The following is a 19,129-nucleotide window of genomic DNA, read 5'->3' on the forward strand; positions in this document are numbered from 1 at the left end:
AGGAAACATTTAATGACATAAATTCTGTATCTTTGACATCAACCTGGTCTCATACCAGAACTGTACAGACCGAATTGCATTACAACCTCAAGTCTCAGCCAAATCTAAGCAAACCGCCTCACAGTTGTATATACAGCGCGCTCCTGCTGAGATGAACTGACCGCCAAAATATTCTGAGAGCTGTGGGAAAGAAAACTGAGTTGAGCTGGGGAGGAAAGCCTCTCTGTGTCTGGATTTCCCTGACATATCCATCGAGGATGAGCAGAGCATGCTGATATACAGAATATGTTGCAAGACACTGGCATACAATATGGCAAAGTGTACGCTGCCAGATGTACTTTTCCATCATAACTGAGGAAGAAACAGCAATAAAAAACCCTGAGGAAGTGGCGGTGACATGTAGGTAGTTTCCCTATATATATATATTTGTTTTCTAAGATTTGTCCGACTTAAAATGGTTGAGTGAGCCATGAATAACTGAGGGAAACATTACAATTATTAAATTAAGAATTTAAGATTTCATTTTAAATGATATAATTAGTTGGGCTTCCCCCTAAAGGTCAGAGATTCAAATAATAAGTGGGAGACCCCTCCGTTGACTTAGACTGCTTTAAGTAGGGCAGTTCATTTTTTGTTTGTTTTTGGTCTGACAGTGTGCAATGTACTTCTGGGGATGTTTGGTCCCTAGATATAGCTGTAGAGCATCTTCAGTTTCACGCTGCTCTTCGGTACATGCAGCTACGACCGCAGGTAACAGCCCGGAGGAGACAAGGTTTTACCTTATAAGGCTCTGAAATAATGCTATCTCTTGCCTTCTGCTTAGAAGTGGTTCACAGCAACTTAATACAATGCAGTCACAGGCTTTTGTTTGATATCTTGTGTCGGTAAAAAATTTTGTTTGACATTTCCAACCAGCCGTTAGTGTAGTGAGCTTGTTTACTATGTTAAATTAATTTAGCTGTCACTCTGAATCTCCTACTGAATCCTGTTCAAACTCTTTACAGAAAAACAAAGAATGAACAGTCAAATAATCGTATTGAACAGCCAATCTGATTCGAATGGCAAAATTCTGAGTCGGCTACAACCCTAATAATTAGTCAGCATATTTGAGGCATGTTACTTGATTCTGCTTTGTTCAAGACATGCATAAAAATGTTAACGTTGTGGGACCAACTAAACGAGTCAGTTCTTTTTGTTTGTGAGCATCTGCATGCGGGAAGAAAAACAGAAACAATCACTGAGGACTCCTCTCAGAGCCTGCATTAGACCTGCCATTAGCATGCATTTCAGTAATCCAAATACAGGTCGACAGCTGAGACACAATGCTGTTCACACCTGTATATATCTTAAGTCTCCAGCTGACCACTTATGTCCAGACTTTTTCACTGCCTACGTTGTGCTGGAAGGTCAAAGGGTCCAGCACACAGTTATCACATCCACACTTTTGCTTCCTGCTCACCAGCGTGCCCTCCAGGCACGTTAGCAGCTGCGTCGGTACAGTTGGAGATACTGCTGTCAGCAGAATTCAACACATCTCCTTCCATAGGCCAAAACTATGGTTGTGCACTCAGAATGGGTATCTAAGAATGGGTAAGTTAAAGACTTAATGAACTGTCACCAAACAACCACCACGTTCTTTATTGATGACATAGTCCTTGTTGGGGACGCATCAGGACATATTAGCGTTTACACTACAAGATCTTAACAAATGCATTGCAGACTTCTCAAACAGTGGTTTAGTTGATCAGATCACAATGTGTCGTGGTGGTCGTTCACACTTGTATTTAGCACTGTCTACTTGTGATTCGATCACCCAAGACAATGTTAATGGCAGATGTTAACAGGCACTGAGACAGAAAATAAAAGAATAACATCACCCAAGTGTTACGTCATAAGGACAGATGTCACCATTTAACATCTAAATGTTGAATGGTTTTATAGCGGCATCTGATAAAACCAAATCAGTTGTTTTATTACTTCTGATGAAAGAACCAAAGACAATAGCTGAACTCTATGAGAAAGAAATCAATTCAATGTTTTGTGTTTTCTTGAGATAATTCTGATAAAATGAAAATTACAAGATTAATGATACTGCCTTCAGCTGCCATGATAGTTGTGTGACAGAAACAAGAAAATAATTTTACTGTAAATAAAATCAAATATGCCAACATTGTGCTAACGTGTCTCTCAATCAGTGGCAGTAGGTTTATTTTAACAGCAAAATACACAGCATTCCTATTGAAACACTGCAGATAAAAATGAAAATGATTCAGTCCTCAGCTTTGGCAATGGCAATGAGAAATGTTTCTTCAGGTGTTTTAAACATGTTATTTAATAAGAAACCTGTGTCTGCAGTCCCGTGGTAATAAAATCATATATCTATCTAAAATATTTTGATAGGTTACTATTGACTCTCAAAAGCCAAATATGAAGTCACCCTTTTTATTTGAAGGCTTGTTCACAGTGAACACAGAATAGTTGTTAAAAGATACTTTATCAATACACCTATTTTACTTTTCATAGATCGAATCAAATATCATAAAAAGGTACAATATATCTACTGAAACCAAAACCAATAAAGACAGCTGTTAAACTGGGACCTGACTTCCTTTTCCATTGCTACCACCTGTGCATACAGCTTAAAAATGTTGTACTCAGTAACAAACACACACACACACACACACACACACACACACACACACACACACACACAGAGCAAACTCTAAGCCAATGTGAGGAGGTGGTGTTTGTATAAATCGAGGAGGACAAGTCCCTGTTGATCCCACCACACCCATTGGTTTCCTCTCTTAAGGGCCAGGAAGGTAAATAACAGCAGGACAGATATCATTCTGACTGCAGCGTTCCTTGACCACAAATGCAAACACACACAGGCATGCGCACACACACACGAATCAAACCCTTGAGTTGTACTGCCTGTACCCACTCTGTCTCCCATCCTCTGACATTCTCATCACCTTCCCCCGCACAATCTGACTTCCTCCATTTCACAAGTCTTGTAAACAAAACACACCAAACGCTAACATTGCATAACCCAATCGGTGACCCTAGCCAAATGTCCCCTCTAGACACACACACACATACACACACACTTGTCCACAATGAGGGAGAAAAATATGTAAGTGCTCCTCCGCACTCTGATTCAAGCATCCGCAAATTTGCTTATCATTCAATATATCTGTCACCGAATTTTTTCCCCCTCCTCGACCACATTCCCGTCTTCTCCTTCACTTTCTTGGCCAACAGGTCCTTCCATCTGTTAGCCAGCTGGTGGAGGAGGAGGATGGGGGGGTTGGAGTAGGAATGGACGGAGAGAGGAGGGGGGGCTGCTCCACCCGGCGGTTTGCAACTCTCAACAGTCTAACTTTCTCCCACTGACTGTAATGACTCTTCTGTGGGTCTCATTAGGGCCTGACCCAGCGCTGGGTTCACCTCCCTGCATGATGTCACATCCAGGCCACAGACATCCCAGTGTTGAATATGGGGTAATAAATCACTGACATAATGGTGATCCATACTGCAATTAGGGTTTTCAAATACTAGAATTTCTAACTACCAATACTCAGAAAGATAGTTGATACTATTTTTGATATAATGGGGGAAAAAGAAAACACAGTTAAGAGGCACACAAATATTTTGTACAAAGATAAGAACAATACAGACAACAATATTTTTAAGTTGCCTCTGGTAGTGCAAAAAAAAAAGCAGCAACAATGACAGCATATGCCTGCTGTTAAATGTGTTGTGTTAAATGAACACTGCCGATTAACATTACAAACAAATGGAAGTATAGCTCAGTGGGTTACACAAATGGCTAGTATCCCCAAGGTTGTGGGATCGAGACCGGTTGGGGATAATATCTTGGGACGTCAGTGGCTGAGTGGATAAAGCAGGCGCACCATGACTAAGGGCAGAGTCCTTGCCGCAGTGGCCTCAGGTTCAACTCCTGCCCACAGCCCTTTGCTACATGTCATCTCTGTTCTCTCTCCCCCTTAGAACACTATTAATCTGTCCATCTAATAAAAGGCTAAAAAAGCCAAAAAAAATAAATAAAACATTACAAACAGGACTGATACCATTGGAAGACTAGCGTGCATATCAACATTTGTCATTTTATTAGTTGCTACGTAAACAATAAAATAATAGACAGCTAATGTGGCTGTCACCTAATGGCTACTGATAAAATGGCTAACATTATTGTGTCCCGCCAGCCAGGTTAATGTTTAGGATAGATGTTTAATACTTCAATGATATTGAAATGGGAGCTTTACTAACCTCTCAAATTTCCTCAGAAAGACTTGGCGTCAGCTGGCAACACAGCCGAGCTGACGATGTTGTTGATGAAAGCTAACATATTCAGCTGCTATTGAGAGGAGGGGCTGTGTGGCTTCCCTTCTGCAGCGTTGTGTGTGTATTTGTGTGTCAATGTGGAGGCGAAAAAGGCACTGTTGGTATCTGTTGCAATTAAGCATCATATCGAATACAAATTTTTAGTGTCTGTTAGTATCTGCGTATCGCATTTTGTTTTTTGACGACGAGCCTGATTGCAACATCACTTGTGTCACAGGAAAAATATGGCCAACTACTGTATGTTTATAAATTAGCTGGACCCTGTCTGATATTACTGCAGAAATCATGAGGAAAACACATTACCAGATGGTTTGAAAATCTTACTGGCAATCGCACACACACACATCTTGCTTAATGATCGTGTGACATGAAACAGCTCTAATACAAGCAACAGATCTGATTAAGCTCTTTAACGCCAAAGTAAGCATCAGCGTCCAGCTGACTATACGCCACGGAGTAAAGCTTGTGTGTCAAAATGTGTTACTCATCTCATCTTTTCTTCCTCCTCCTCTTCACTCCCTCTCCTCTCTGCCTCTACCTCTTTTCTGACAGACAGGTTGAGGGCAGGTCTGAGGTCGACAACATGTAACCTGACCCTGCCCAGCGCTCACACTTACTCTCTAATGATCTTGGCGTCACTCCCATTCCAAATGTTGGTTTAACCTGATGTTAATGTGCCCATTCTGTGCTTCTGAAACAAAGTTCTGTTCCACTAGGTCTCACTAACATCTAGCCTCTGTCACCTCTGCTGTCAACTGGGGTTTTTAACAAGCACTGTGTTAAATGAGAAAGAACACATTTGTACGTCTGTATTTCTTGTCACAATTGTCGAGATATAATGTAGGCAACATTGCCGATACCCTGACAACCTGAAAGTGAGCAAAATTTCAGTGCAAATAAGTTCTGAAACCTCTAGTTTCTCTATAAAATGAAAGGTGCTAATTTTTGAAACAGCATCTCCTGCTCAAAGACAAGGCCTGCTTATGTGAGTGACATCAAAAAGTAAAGAGGGGTGATGCTCTTTCAAAAAGACTTAAGGTAAACAGGCTAGAAAAAATTATGCAGACCCCTCATTTGTCCTGTATTAAGAATACACACTATTTCCATCAGGTAGATGATACAGGGTTCCTACTGAATACAGGGTGACATACTCTTTCATCCCTCTGTCAGTGAATCTCCTAAACTCAGGATGTAAGGAGGGTGTGAAAAAAGGGGTGAGTTACATGTATGTGAATGCACTTTATGTTTGCACTTCTCTGTGCTACGCACCTCATGTCTGTTTCTGCAATATGTATTTTTATGTGGCAGCCTTTATACCCAAGACAAATGTCCCAATAGGGACAGATAAAGTAATCTTGATCTTTAACTGAAAGCAGATGCTTTTACTTGAACTGATGACTGCAAATACTCTTCCTTATGCTGCATGCAATGTTCATCTAAAGAAATCAGTTCTTTTTTCATCTCTGATGGTTGCAAGTCATTCTACTGAAGTCTGCCAAAGTCACATCAACTACCATTGTAAACTGAGAGGGAACAGTAGGTGCATTAATATGCAACTATAAAATATGTGTAAAATTGCTAAATAAACAAACAAATGTATAAATGTGATTAAAAACAAGAGATGGCGAGAAATCACAAAGGACAAAAACACTATAAACTGAAAACTCTGTGCAAAGCATAATGTATACTATGGACAGTAATAGGAGAGCTGTTGGTCTGCTAATTCTCTCCAACTTGCATGTTACCAGAAGCAGCTCCAGACTTGTATTGTTATAGAAACTTTCTTGACCTTTCACCCTTGGTCGTGCCACACCTGTCAGCAACTCACAACTGCATCGCAGAACCTCCTCCATCCATCCATCTACCCCCATTATACCCTACTCTTGAACCAGAACGTGAGATATGTAAACTCCTTCACCTGGTGCAATAACGCACCCCCAATGAGGACTGGTAATTACTGTATTACCACAGTAGTCATTCTTGTAAATACCAAAAGAATTCATGATTTAATTTTTTATTTTCTTAGGATTTCTTTTGGCATTGGAAAGAGAAATCTAAGGCTGTGGCCAACTCAGAATTATGCCAGTCGAATTGGATTTGGTTGTTCAATATCAATCTTTAACCATTCATTTTATTTTCCATACAAAGTTTAAAAATGGGACATTCAGTGTGACAACAGCACTCATTTAATACAGTAAACAAGCTAACGGCGCTAGCAATGGGTCTTAAATGTGCAAAAACATTTTTTTCTTACACTACATATCAAACAAAAGTCAGAGATGGTGTCATAAGTTATGTTGCTGTGAGATGTAAATTCCCCACAACTAAGCTGAGGGTCTCCCTCTCTGCGCCGCTACCTGCATGTCCGTAGCTCCCTTTACCAAAAAGTAGTGTTGAAGTTAGGAGTACTCATTCTGCAGGAAAATCTGGGGACCAAAACATCACCAGAAGTACACTGTATAAAGAAAAAAAGAAAAAACTGCTCGACTTGAAGTCGACTGAGGCTCTCTGACTTTAAAGGTGCAGCCCTAGAAAAATCCTATCAGTACCCGACACTGTGTCACATGGCTTGATGTAGCCTGCACAACACAACCATTTCTGTATGTATACGAGTCCTTTGAAAGCTGATTATAAAAACTGACTCACAACAAATTCACATTTTCTCTCCTGGACCTGCCACCTTATCGTTAAAAAGGCAACTCTGTGACCCTAGGAACAGTGCTGTCTGGATCATTTAGCCTCTGGCAGGGTCTCCAATAGCAAATTAGTCCCAGGCATGAGGCCAGACAAAAGACGAATGATAAACACCTACCATATGACAAAGGGAGACGTGGAGCATGCTTCTTTTATTGGTTAGGAAACTGCATTTTTTGGAAACTGTTACCTGTTTTGACTTAAACTACTTGCAACAGCAGAATTTGATGTTGAGACAAGAAAATACATTTAAAAGTTAGATAGTAGAGCCCTAGAGATGATATCTCTAATTGATTTAAGTCCAACACCTATATTTACCTATAGGGATGCAGGATATTAGATTTTTTGCTGATAACCAATATGCTGATATTTTCTGACTCATTTTGGCCAATTGCTGATGTCAATATATGCACATATGTTTTTCCACCTAACTACAGAGAGCAAAGAGTCTCTTTACGGCAACACTTATCGTGATGGCCCTCTGTTGGCTGATGCAGAAATACAAGGCTTTTCAAAATGTACACATTTATTTGGCAAAACAATGAAACTTACACGTTAAACATGCCATATTTCTTCTTGTGTAACACATTTTAAACAAAACTGCAAAATTCCTCCTTCTTTCACAGGCTTGGATGATCCTTTCCCTACGACAATCCTGACAATAGTCACAACAAAGGTGAATTTGGCCTATTTCAACGTATTAAATTTTTGGCCTGTCAGATTGGCAGAGAAGTTTATTTTAGGCCGATGCCAACATTTCATTATAAAGTTATCAGCCCATACTGCTGATATTATCATGCATTCCTGTTTACCTGTACTTTTCCTTTTAATAGTAACACATTTATATCATGCAGTGGGAAAGATCAGTAGACCATCATGAAAAATAGTAGACCATCATGAAAAATCTGATCCAGCTCTATCTCTCTTTTTAGGCTTTTTAGGCTCTTTACAGGCTATTGGTATTAATTTAAGAGATACAGAGATTGATCTCTGCATTAAGCCAAGGACTGTTTCTTGGATGCATTTCTTGGAGATGCACTTTGCTTCCCTTTGAAAATGTGCTGCTGTTCTGTGAACTTCCCCACCATGGTTCTCAAGAGAAAAACAGAGTTTCTAGGCATAGATAGAAACAAACCCAGATGATTTCTTTAGACCAGGCTTTGAAGTTTTATGGCACTGCAGCTCTACGGCGCCTGAGAGGTCACGGTCCGGACTCGCCTGAGTTGTATCAGACAACTATGGTGCAGACCACTGTTTCATATCAATCTAACATATGCTCCGGACACACAACCTCATGGTCAGTAAGTTCATCAGTATCGAAAAACATGTTTTCATTCCCAAAGTCAAAGGGAGATAAGAATTGGTGACAGCATGGGCCATTCACATTATATTGACCTCATCTCAACAAAACCCCCATCCCCAAACACAACTTTCACTGCCTGTCTCCCGTATCCTATTCAGATAATGTTGGGTGAAAGCCCTAAGTCTTCTCTCATTCAATAAGATGCCTGTCCATTCTAGCTGAGGTTTCCATGTCTCTCCAAACACAGCAAGGCTAGGTCAGAAGAAAAGTCCACCAGAGAGAAATCCCATCTGTGTCCTCATCCATTCTGCGGGTCTGGACATGAGCAAACAGCTTGCTTTCACCACCCCGGCAACCCTTTTCACTTCTCACTGGCAAACCATTTGAATCCACACACACACACACACACACACACACACACACACACACACACACACACACACACACATTGAATCAGGGTTCTTGATGGCAGACCCAACACCCTCTCATGAATTGAGAGAGATAAACGTTTTAGTAGTCGCACACAGAACGAGACTTCCTGGCTCTTTGTGACGCTGGTAGCAAAGCCGTCTGAGAAGTCTGGAGATACTGACAGGAGGAAACCCCATTTTCTGAACAGTGGAGAGATCTATGGACCATGGCACTTTGAAAAACATTGTCTTTATATGGCAAAGCTTCAACTATGGCCCAATGAGGATATATTTGATGTTTGCATATGGTAATCATTGTCCAGACATAAAAACTAGGCTGAGTTTTGAAAAACATTAAAAGCTCTTTCATGTGGTGTTTTAAAATAATGTATTTAAGATCCGTAGATAAACATTAATGCAAGTAATTGTGATCTAAAACCAATATGTTTTTATCTTCAATATTCCTCTTGTATCATTAAATGTTTTGTTAAGACGCAAAAGGAGCTTTGAAAATGCTGCCAATCTATTGTTTAGTCTAAGCTCGACCTCATCATCGTAAAGCCTAAATATATCTTCAAATGTTGGATTTTGCAGGTCAAAATTAAATAGAACAGGTGCATAATTTGTCAGGGGTCATTACACTTCGCAACTGCTTTTAAATGCAAAGGCTGACTCCTTCTCAGTTCAAAGCATCGTCCCTCGTCCAATTACATGTCACAGTCACAGAGCAACACGATGGGAAAGTTCAGTCCTCAATTGGAGAGTTTGCTTGGACAGATTGGACAAATATTTCTTTTGTGTGGTTGTCTCCTCGCCTCTGTTCAGCCCTGACAGCCACAGAAGAGGGAGTGAACAATCCAAACTGCTCTACATTATGGGCTGGGTGGCTGTTCTATCCAAGACACATGGCTGTCTCACCAGCTGTCTGTTTACACTTCACTAGTCATAGGTATCCATTAGGTTTATGGGGAAAGGGCAGCTAATAGTATGGCACATGCAGAATTCAGACTTCTAACTATACTACATTTTTCATATAAAAAAATGGTTTCCACCTCCCAGGAGAAAAGCATGTCAAGATAAACTGAGGAAAGGCAAAGTGATGACGTAAGTTCAAATAATCAATTTTAGCACCATGCTGCAGTGAAAAAGCAGAAATGATAATATGGTTTGATGTTATTTGAAGGACAAATAAATTCAAAGCAACAATTTTAGTTATTATCTTTGACATCAACTACGGGTTCAAACTCTAGTCAGTTAAAAATTCCCATCCCTAGAATAAACCAGTCTATCCGCGTTTCATTCCAAGCAAAACTCCAGACACAGTAAGACAACTTCAGATGTCTTTTGCACCATATGGGGCCATCTACAGAGTCAAAGACTATGTAACAGCACACCAACTGCAAGGACAAACAGCAGCCCTGACCACATGTTCCTGTAAATCAAACCCTGGCTGCTCTTCCGTGTCAGCGTCTGACATCCAGCACTAAGGGGCAGGTGATGCCATGATCACGTCTTAGTTCTACTTCACAAACCTGCTCAGCAAAGCAGAGGGCAAGTAAATCTGACCAGAAAGGGAAAAACACTGGGGACGATTGAACTGTTTTTTGGACCTTGGAGTTACAATTCCAGTCAACTAACTAAGAAGCTACACGAATAATTAGAGTAACTGATTTTCTCAAAAGCATCTGACTGTTGACAGGCTTTTACTTAGCTGAGTAGGTGAACAATCATCTAAGAAACTTAGATCAAGTGAACGAAATTTTGCATCTTTACCTTAAAAGTTGTTTTTTTTGTCAACCTGTGAAGTCCAGTTGAATGACAGTAAGCAGTAAAAGTTCTTTAAGTTAATAAAAAATGTCTTAAGAAAGATAAAACTATTCAGGATGACTATGTTTGACCCTTGGCAGGAATTAGACGTGCAACAAATTATATTAATTATTAATTATTGTTATTTTCTTGTTTAATCAATTGATTATGCAATCATGGTCGATGCCAACAGTCAGAAACCCACAGATAGTAGACAGTTTATAATCATGAAAGACAAAGAAATTAATCACATATTCACACTTGTATAGCTTGAAACACTGAATTCATGGCATGTCATCTTAAAAAGGTTGTTGTAGACTGTTTTCTATTGATCAGCTGATAAAAGTATTGAAATAGTGATTTATTAGCAAAAAATGTGACATGCTCTTCCAATTTGGTAATTATTAATGGGACGGTTTACCGCAAAATCCAAAACGCATATAGTGCTATTTATCAGTCTAGATTGTTATGGTGTGGGTTGCCCAACGAGATGTCTGCTGTAGAGAAGTTTACCCCCAAAACAAAAATACATATAGTACTATCTTTTAGTCTAGGCTGTTTTGGTGTGAGTTGCAGGAGTGTTGGGGATATCGGCCATAGAGATGTCTGCCCTCTCTCCAATATAATGGAAGCAGCTGGCACTCAGCTTGTGGTGCTACTGCTAGCTCACCTAAAAACAGAGAGCTAGTTAACATTACAGTTTAGCCGAGAAAGAGGCCATTAATGTTTACATCTCACACTGTCACAAGCATGAGCCTCTCATCCAAGAGAAGATGCACGCTTCCCTCTGTGTGGAGGATATAGTTTGGTGGAAAGAAAATGGTTCCTACACAAAACTGCTCTGTGGATCATGACAATGATTTGAGGAAGAAGACTTTCAGCACCACAAGCTGTATGCTATGTAGTTCTATAATATTTGAGAGAAGTTAGACATCTCTATGGCTGATATTGTATATGATACCCTTAAGGTGAATAATTTCTTGTAAATAAGAAAAGGTAGAAAAGCCAACATTTCTTCCTGTGTGCCAATAATTGAAAGTTTTATTTCCTGTTTTTTCCTTGCGGAACCTTTATTTTGAAGTGCTCTTAGCAAGGAAACAGATGATGGCACAAACAGATGAGAGATGGAGGGAAACACAGAAATGTTTGTTGAAAGTTTTAGCTTTGACGGTTTCTTACTGAAATAAGCACCAGGCGGAAAGGGGAACAAGGTTTGTTAATATATAGCATGTTTTCTTGGCTGTCTTTGTGTGTATTTAACTTGTGACAAGCTAGTGTGAAGTTGAGTATATCGCTGTCATTGTTGGTATCGCTGGTGCCAACGTGTGTAATTCATTTATGTAAATAGTGTGTCTTAGTAGTCTTTTTTTGTAAATATTTACATGGTGTATTGTTAAAGTGTCATGTGTAAGAGCTGATTTTATTTGTTTGTTTTGTATGTTTTCAGGTCTTAAACTTTCAGTCTAAACTGTAGGAAACTACCTCTTGAGCCTGACATCTGCCTATAGTATTTTTTAAACCACTTCATGCCTTTATATTGTAGCCCCCTGAGAGGGTGTTACACCCCAAAATACAGAGACTAAAAAGATAGCCTGTATCAATGCTGTCAGCCAAAGCTATGTGTTTAAGTAGACACTATTACTACAGAACCTTCTGTAACCACTGGCTTTTCAGTCTTTCAGCAGAAACTAGACATGTGATTTATAACAACAGGAGATTAATGACCAGAGCCAGCCCAGGGCTCAACATGAAGGGTCTTACCAACTAGGCATGTCATCAGAAACACTCCAGGGAGGATACTTAGTTAGCCTCCTTCAGCAACATCATCTGTGCCCTCTTGTGGAGAGCTGGCACAGTTCAACCTCCTCACACGTCCTCACTCCCTGTATCTCCCTCTTTGATCTGAGGCAAAAAAGACCACAGCTGCTGGCAAGATACATTTTTCAGCATTCATTCTAACCTCCTCTTCTCACTTTGCTCTTCTTCCTTTTTTTTCTCCTCAAAACTATTGGCAAGTCCCAAGCACCGCTCAACTTCATGGAAATGTATCACAGAAACTAGTATCAGCCCCAAACCCCTCATTGTTTGGCCTGGACTTAAAAGACTCTAAAAGACTCTTCAGCGTGCTAAGTCCAACCATGAGCTAAACCGTCACTGACATCATCGAGGAACACTAAAATTGCTCAGTTATCAATGATTTCTCCTCATCCATTCACTGGCCCCTCTTTGAGATGAGCCAATAAATATCAAAAAGAAATTTAAAGGGGGGTTTTGCAGGCAGATTCTGTCCCACTAAGATTAGGCAAGAGACAAAGGATGATTCAGAGTGTTGATCTGGTAATGGGAACCATTAAGAGGAGGGAGAGAACAGAACAGTCAGTACACAGTAGTCATCAGCTGTAGTCTTGAAATAATTTTCTTGTAATGAAAACAGGTTATGTCTTATATTAAGTTTCAGGCCTGAATTGTTTGATCACTGCCTGTTTCAGGTTGTTAATGTAAATATGAAATGTCTCATCTGAGTGGATCATCACAGAGCAGTGGTTCAGAGGGAGATTTTCAAAAGCTGTAAATGATAAAGTGAATATACCTCTCAATAAAACTTACATTATAGGACTTCAAGTGTAAGATGAGTGGACATGCTCTCAATAAAAGCTCATAATCATAAGTGTTATATATGGTCTATAAAGTAGTGATGATGTTTTTACCCATTCAGTACAAAGTTGCTTTGGATACCAAAAATCAGTGTTTCCTTTTTCCCATTAAATCCATTTTATTTCCATTTTCGCTCCTGCGCTGACACCAGTGAGATCATGTACTATTAAGTCTGACTGAATGCCTGCCCTTCAGTACATATTGTATAGACTCACACGTGGCGCATACTTATGAAGGTTATTAAATAGTAGCACGGAGGCCCCATAGTTTGATCCAAGATGGCAAACTCAGCCTCCAACATTGTCAACAAAAGCACATTAGCTCCACTTCCTTCGTTCTTACCTTTCACAGTAAAAGCCTTAAGGTCCTGCAGAAGTTTAGTGCAAGCTACACTCTGTGACATAGATCTTAATAAACTATCCCAGACAGTCTTCTGATGGCAAGACTGTGACAAAAACCATGCTTGAACCTCTCTCACTGTGCAACATAGGACCACTGTTTTAGAGCCATGACCAAAGATATCGCCATGTTTCTTTCACAATGATCATCTTTCATCTGGGACTGCCTGAAATCACACAATGAATACGGGGCTTTAGACATACACTGCATCACATCTTACCAGAGGAAACTTATTTACATGCTTGAGACTATGGCGATGTGTTGTTCAATATATCTAAATAATTTTGCTTCAGATTTTGTTCTGGCCTCTTCTTTAAGTTTGTATTCAACTAAATACATTATTATCTCAATGAAATGCACTGAAACATATGTATATGTGAAACAAAAAAGGCAATTTGTCAATTTGGACGGTAAAAAAATATACTTGGCCAGTGGATTTTTTCATCTACCAGCCACCTTGGCCAGTGAGTCAAATAGTTAATTTAAGACACTGACTTCAAGTGAGATGGCCTGTCAGATAAGTGGACATGCGCTCTATAAACGCTCATAATCATGTGTGATATACATTCATAAAGTAGTGATGATGTTTTCACCCTTTCAGTGCAAAAATGCTTTAGAGACCAAAACCAGTGTTTCCCTCTTGAGTAATAAATCCATTTTATTGTCATGTTCGCTCCTGCGCTGACACCAGTGAGATCATGTGCTATAAAGTCTAACTTCATGCTCACCCTACAGTACATATTGTATAGACTCATACTTACAGGTTTCAGAATTTTACAAGATTGAACCATTTTTCCACTCACTTCTCTTGATCTTTGTGGTCCCTACTCAATAGCAGACAAAACACTGTGTGGCTGCAAAAATGTTTCAAAGCTAGTGGTTGAGGTGGCCTACCTGCTGTGCGACCCTCTGACACAACATTTTCTTTTGAGTCAACTCTATTCCCGTGGTTCAAACGACCTGCTGAGGTTTCAGAGGTACTCAATTTGGATAAACATTACATTTACAACCTTTTGATTGAAATGGCCCTAAATATAAAAAAAGAGGTTTAAGCTGTCCTTAGGGTGGATGTAGTGAAAAAAAAACCTATCTGGAACAGCTGGTATAGACATCCAATCATTCTTTGTTCAAAGTCATAAAACTGAAACCCAGAAAATGGAAAGCATTTTGTGCAGCCAGAGCAAAAACACTTATGACTCACACACACAACTTCATCCTAACTCTGCCATAAAAAGTGCAGGGAATTCATCTTCTTTGTCATGTTGATACTCTCAACATCCTCTCAAATTGTGACAAACTCCGTCACAACAACAAATGTGACTTGTTAATGTTTCGCTCCGTCCATCATGCTTCCGTTCAACCGAGCTGGAACTAATGTATCGTGACCCCTGAATAATTCCATTTCGCATTGCATTGCTGGGAAACTGAGATCAGACTTTTGGCAGCATGAGTCTTTGATGAGGGGAAACAGCGTCATCATGGTGATTGGAGAGGAAGAGAACCAAACACTTCCAATGTTACTCACACTCTGACAATTAATCTGTCCTTGGCCACTCCCCCTGCTATGACCTTTAAGCCAGTGGCCTTTAACCATCATCAACTGACTGAAGCTAATGCTGATGACAAGTATGCAGCAAAACCAAAACGCAACAAAAGGGCTACTAATACACTTCTTGCCAACTAAGAGACATGATACTAGAGGAGAAAGAGGAGGGAAAGAGAGAAAAGAAGCAGCAGGTGTGAGGCAGCTTAAACCCATCAAACTTCTCCTGGCATCAGTACAGACATTTTCTGGTCTCCTGCAGTCAGAGACCCATTAGAGGTTATTGAACAGAGCCGATCACACGGCTCCTCCCCTCCCGACTGGCCAGTAACAGCATCATCATTCAGTCCTACTCCTCCCTTTTCCTGCACGCTGTCCCTCGGAGCCCTGATGAAGTAACACGGACACTACAAAAAGAGCCTTTGTTGCCAATTCAAATGATTCAATATTATTTCTACCACTCACCCAGTTTTTGTATTAGAGGAGCGATGGGTTATCTGGATCTTGTAAAGGTGATTTCTCAAGCACTTAAGGATTCATAACAGCAAGAAGGGATGGAAAAGAGTAAAGGTGACCAGTATTTTATGCAAAACTCTAATCAATAAAGTTGCAAAGATCACTTTGAAATTAACTGTCCTTTACAGGCAACAAGCTACGTTTTTTTAAAAAAGCATTTCACTACTGGAAAGATAGTCGCTTTATAAAAGTGGGCTGTCTATGCAGTGGAAAGAAGTGCGTGCTCCGTGACCCAAAAAACAAGAGGAAAAGGACTTTGGCATTCACCATCCTACAACTACCAGCATGCACTGCACCGCACTGGACCAATACACTGAATCAAAGGTTGCATTATACCACCCACACTGATGGGTAATTTAATGCAACCTTGTTGCGCCCTTGTTGTTTGTTTTGAGACATGGAACAATATGGCAGCCATCTCGAAACAAACAATCTCAAATTACAGTTAAAGGATAAGCTAAAATATATTTCTGAAAGCATGTTAGGTGAGAAACAGACAGCACAGTAAAATAATCTTTTTTCAGATTTGATCAGCACTGCTAGTTTTACCATTTGAGCTGGTCGCAAATTCTCATATCAGCTAAATGGTGCAATAAAGTATGTTTCTGAAAGCATTTTAAGCAAGAAATAGGCAACACAGTAACCAGTATTGGTTTATATTCGATCAGTGCTGCCTAGTTTTTCACTGTTTGATTGGAGGTTGGTCTGAAATTGAGAGATAAAGAGGGACAGGTCTCTCTTCTAGAACCAGTGAAGATTAGCTAACAGATGTGCAGGGAAATGTGGGCGCTGCTAAGATGGAGGGAAGTTCACCACATATCATTTACACATATTACTCACATTCTGTGTGTTTCAGTACCCATACTACCATACTAGTATGGCCAAAAAGATTAAGTATGCCCCAATAGATAATATCTCAAATGCAGAACACCAAAAATACGAGAATTTTCTACTGCATCCAATCCAGCCAATACGTACTTTGTAAGGGCTGGTGCAGTAAGTAAAAAGTAAAAGTATGCAATTCGGTACGCACCTATTGTTATGATACAAAGCAGGTTGAAAATCGGCAAAGTATCTCCTCAATGGTGGTAGTAAGGTTCTCCTGAGGGCAGACATGTTCAAGCCACAAATGTGTCCAAAATTATTAGCAAATGGTTAGCAAAGACGATCAATCTTCATTACACACAAAACACATCTATGTGTGTTTATCTAATCTGGCAAGCTAAACGTGGCAATTTGCTATCACTTCATCCCTGAAATCTCTCCGTCTAACCGCCCACATATATTTATCAACTCTTTTCAACAAAGGAAGAACCGTGACATGACAACATTTTTACTGGAATATGAATCCAATTAGCATCTGGTGGGAAAACTGATGCTGGTTAAGTGTCCTCTGATCATGTTTGATTGGTCACAGCGAACCAAACAGATGAGTAAACACACGGACAACATAACATCTGGATTAAGATAGTAACTATCACAAAAGAAATCAGCTGTGAAAATGTGTTTGATTTTTGGTACAAAGACAAAAAGTTATATTTGCTGCACAAAGTAAATGAGAGTGAATCTATAAAGGTGAGTCAAAGGATTACGTTTCCACAGATAAATCTTACCCAGACATCCAAAAGCAGCCTCTGGCAGACGGCTTTGATAAACTGGTGAAAGCATAAAAAAGCTTGCTGGCAGCCAATTAGAATAAAGCTGCATGAGATCGTGTAATAAATCACCGCTTGAGTAAAAAGCCATGTGCAGACTCAATAAATCCACTGCAACTTTATATGTAAATGAAAACATAAAAGCGCAGAGATCCAGGGAGATCGTTGGCGCTTTTGGAGCACAGGATAGTGAAACCATCAGCTCTGATGGTGAAACAAAATCCAAGTATAACTGCAGCAGTGGAGGTGTTCCACATTACCCTTTGGGGTCTTTAGTTGGATGGAGACAAAGCAGTTTGACAATAGGTATACATATGATCAGGTTAACAGTGCCTGACACAATATTTTGTTTCTATCTACTCCAGACAGAAATAAAACACATCCACATAAGCAAACATTTCCAAGACAGGGGTGCACCACCAGACCAAGATTAGATCCTTGCAATTGAAACAATAATAAGACTAATATGAGCACAAAGAGTCCCTGGAACCAGAGACAAGCACTGAGTTTGGATGAGTCATCCGACCCAGGTCTAAGCCTCACCCACCACAAGGCCTGCCAATGTGTAACACACATACAGCCCTGCCTTTGAAAAGATCCCCAAGCGTCTGGAACACTGACCACATCATGGTCAGAGAGAAGAACCATAAATTAGTCTGCGAGAAAGAAAAGGCAGATACAGACAAGACAGCTCAAACTACCGTTCTCACACAACGAGGTCTCACAATTGAGCCTTACAAGTGCAGAATATTCTCAAGACTCCCGAGCCGTCTGTGACTTTTGCAAAGATTTGACAGAAAAGCCTCACAATCAGCCAGAGATCACAACAGGATTTCTGTTTATCCATCCACGATGTAATCCTCCTGGATTTGCTGAACAACTCTTTGGAACAACATTAAATGCATGATGTTCCAGTGGATCATACACGCATTTGCTAATCCCACTGGTGATCTTTTCCTTTCGAACACACACCAAAGGGGATGAACCATTTCCATGTCATTTATCATAAAAAATTGAGATTGACACCTTGATTTTTATGGAAAAAGCATTAAATAAACAGATGTCTGTACTACTATATCGTGTAGTTGTAAGAGAGGGCCAACAAACTGCCACGACAAACAGCTGAAAATGTTAGGAAAACTATTCAGCTAGAAACAACATAACACTTGTTTAATACAGGCAGTTTGTCCTTCAACACTTCACAAGTCCTGCCAAACATAACAGCCTCAACTATCCACACAACAGTGATGGATATCTTCTGGTTTACAATGTTTACAGTGTTGGTAAGGATGGTCAAAGACTATTCTCATTCTGCTCCTTGGGGTTTTAACAGTTCAAACTATAATGCAAAATTGATTTAAGATGTGTTCCTACTACTTAAAATATAATCTTACATGCTTCATAAATAAAACACAAAAAGCTACGAAAATCCACACACTGGATTTTCCTTGTAGGCAACATTAACAATAGATGTTAGAGGGATCATTAAATGTTATCACAGCAAACACTGAAACTCTTGTGCAGTTTCGAAATCTACGGTCCTCTGCTTTTATCACCTCTTACTGTTGTGAAAGCATGTTAGACATTTAAGGTAAAGCCCTGATGCTGTCTGAAACCCATTTTCACATTTGTAAATCCTTTATTCTATATATGAAAATGCAAAAAAATGAAGATTTAATTGCTTTTTATCCCATGTATGACCTGTTTAAGTATAGTGGTTTTCAAGAGAGACCTGGTTCAATGTGGTCTAACATTAGATGCAAATAAAGCAGTGAAATCT

General features: G+C 39.8%; 1 protein-coding gene across 2 annotated transcripts in view; it reads right to left on the reverse strand.

Moving 5' to 3' along the window:
* sulf1 (sulfatase 1) overlaps positions 1-19,129 on the reverse strand; it is a 98,919-nt gene that overhangs the window by 78,701 nt on the left and 1,089 nt on the right. The gene's annotated exons all lie outside the window — the stretch shown is intronic.

The sequence above is a fragment of the Plectropomus leopardus genome, chromosome 21 (assembly GCF_026936395.1).
Source record: "Plectropomus leopardus strain MGB_pleo_1.0 chromosome 21, ASM2693639v1, whole genome shotgun sequence".
Taxonomy (NCBI): Eukaryota; Metazoa; Chordata; class Actinopteri; order Perciformes; family Serranidae; genus Plectropomus; species Plectropomus leopardus.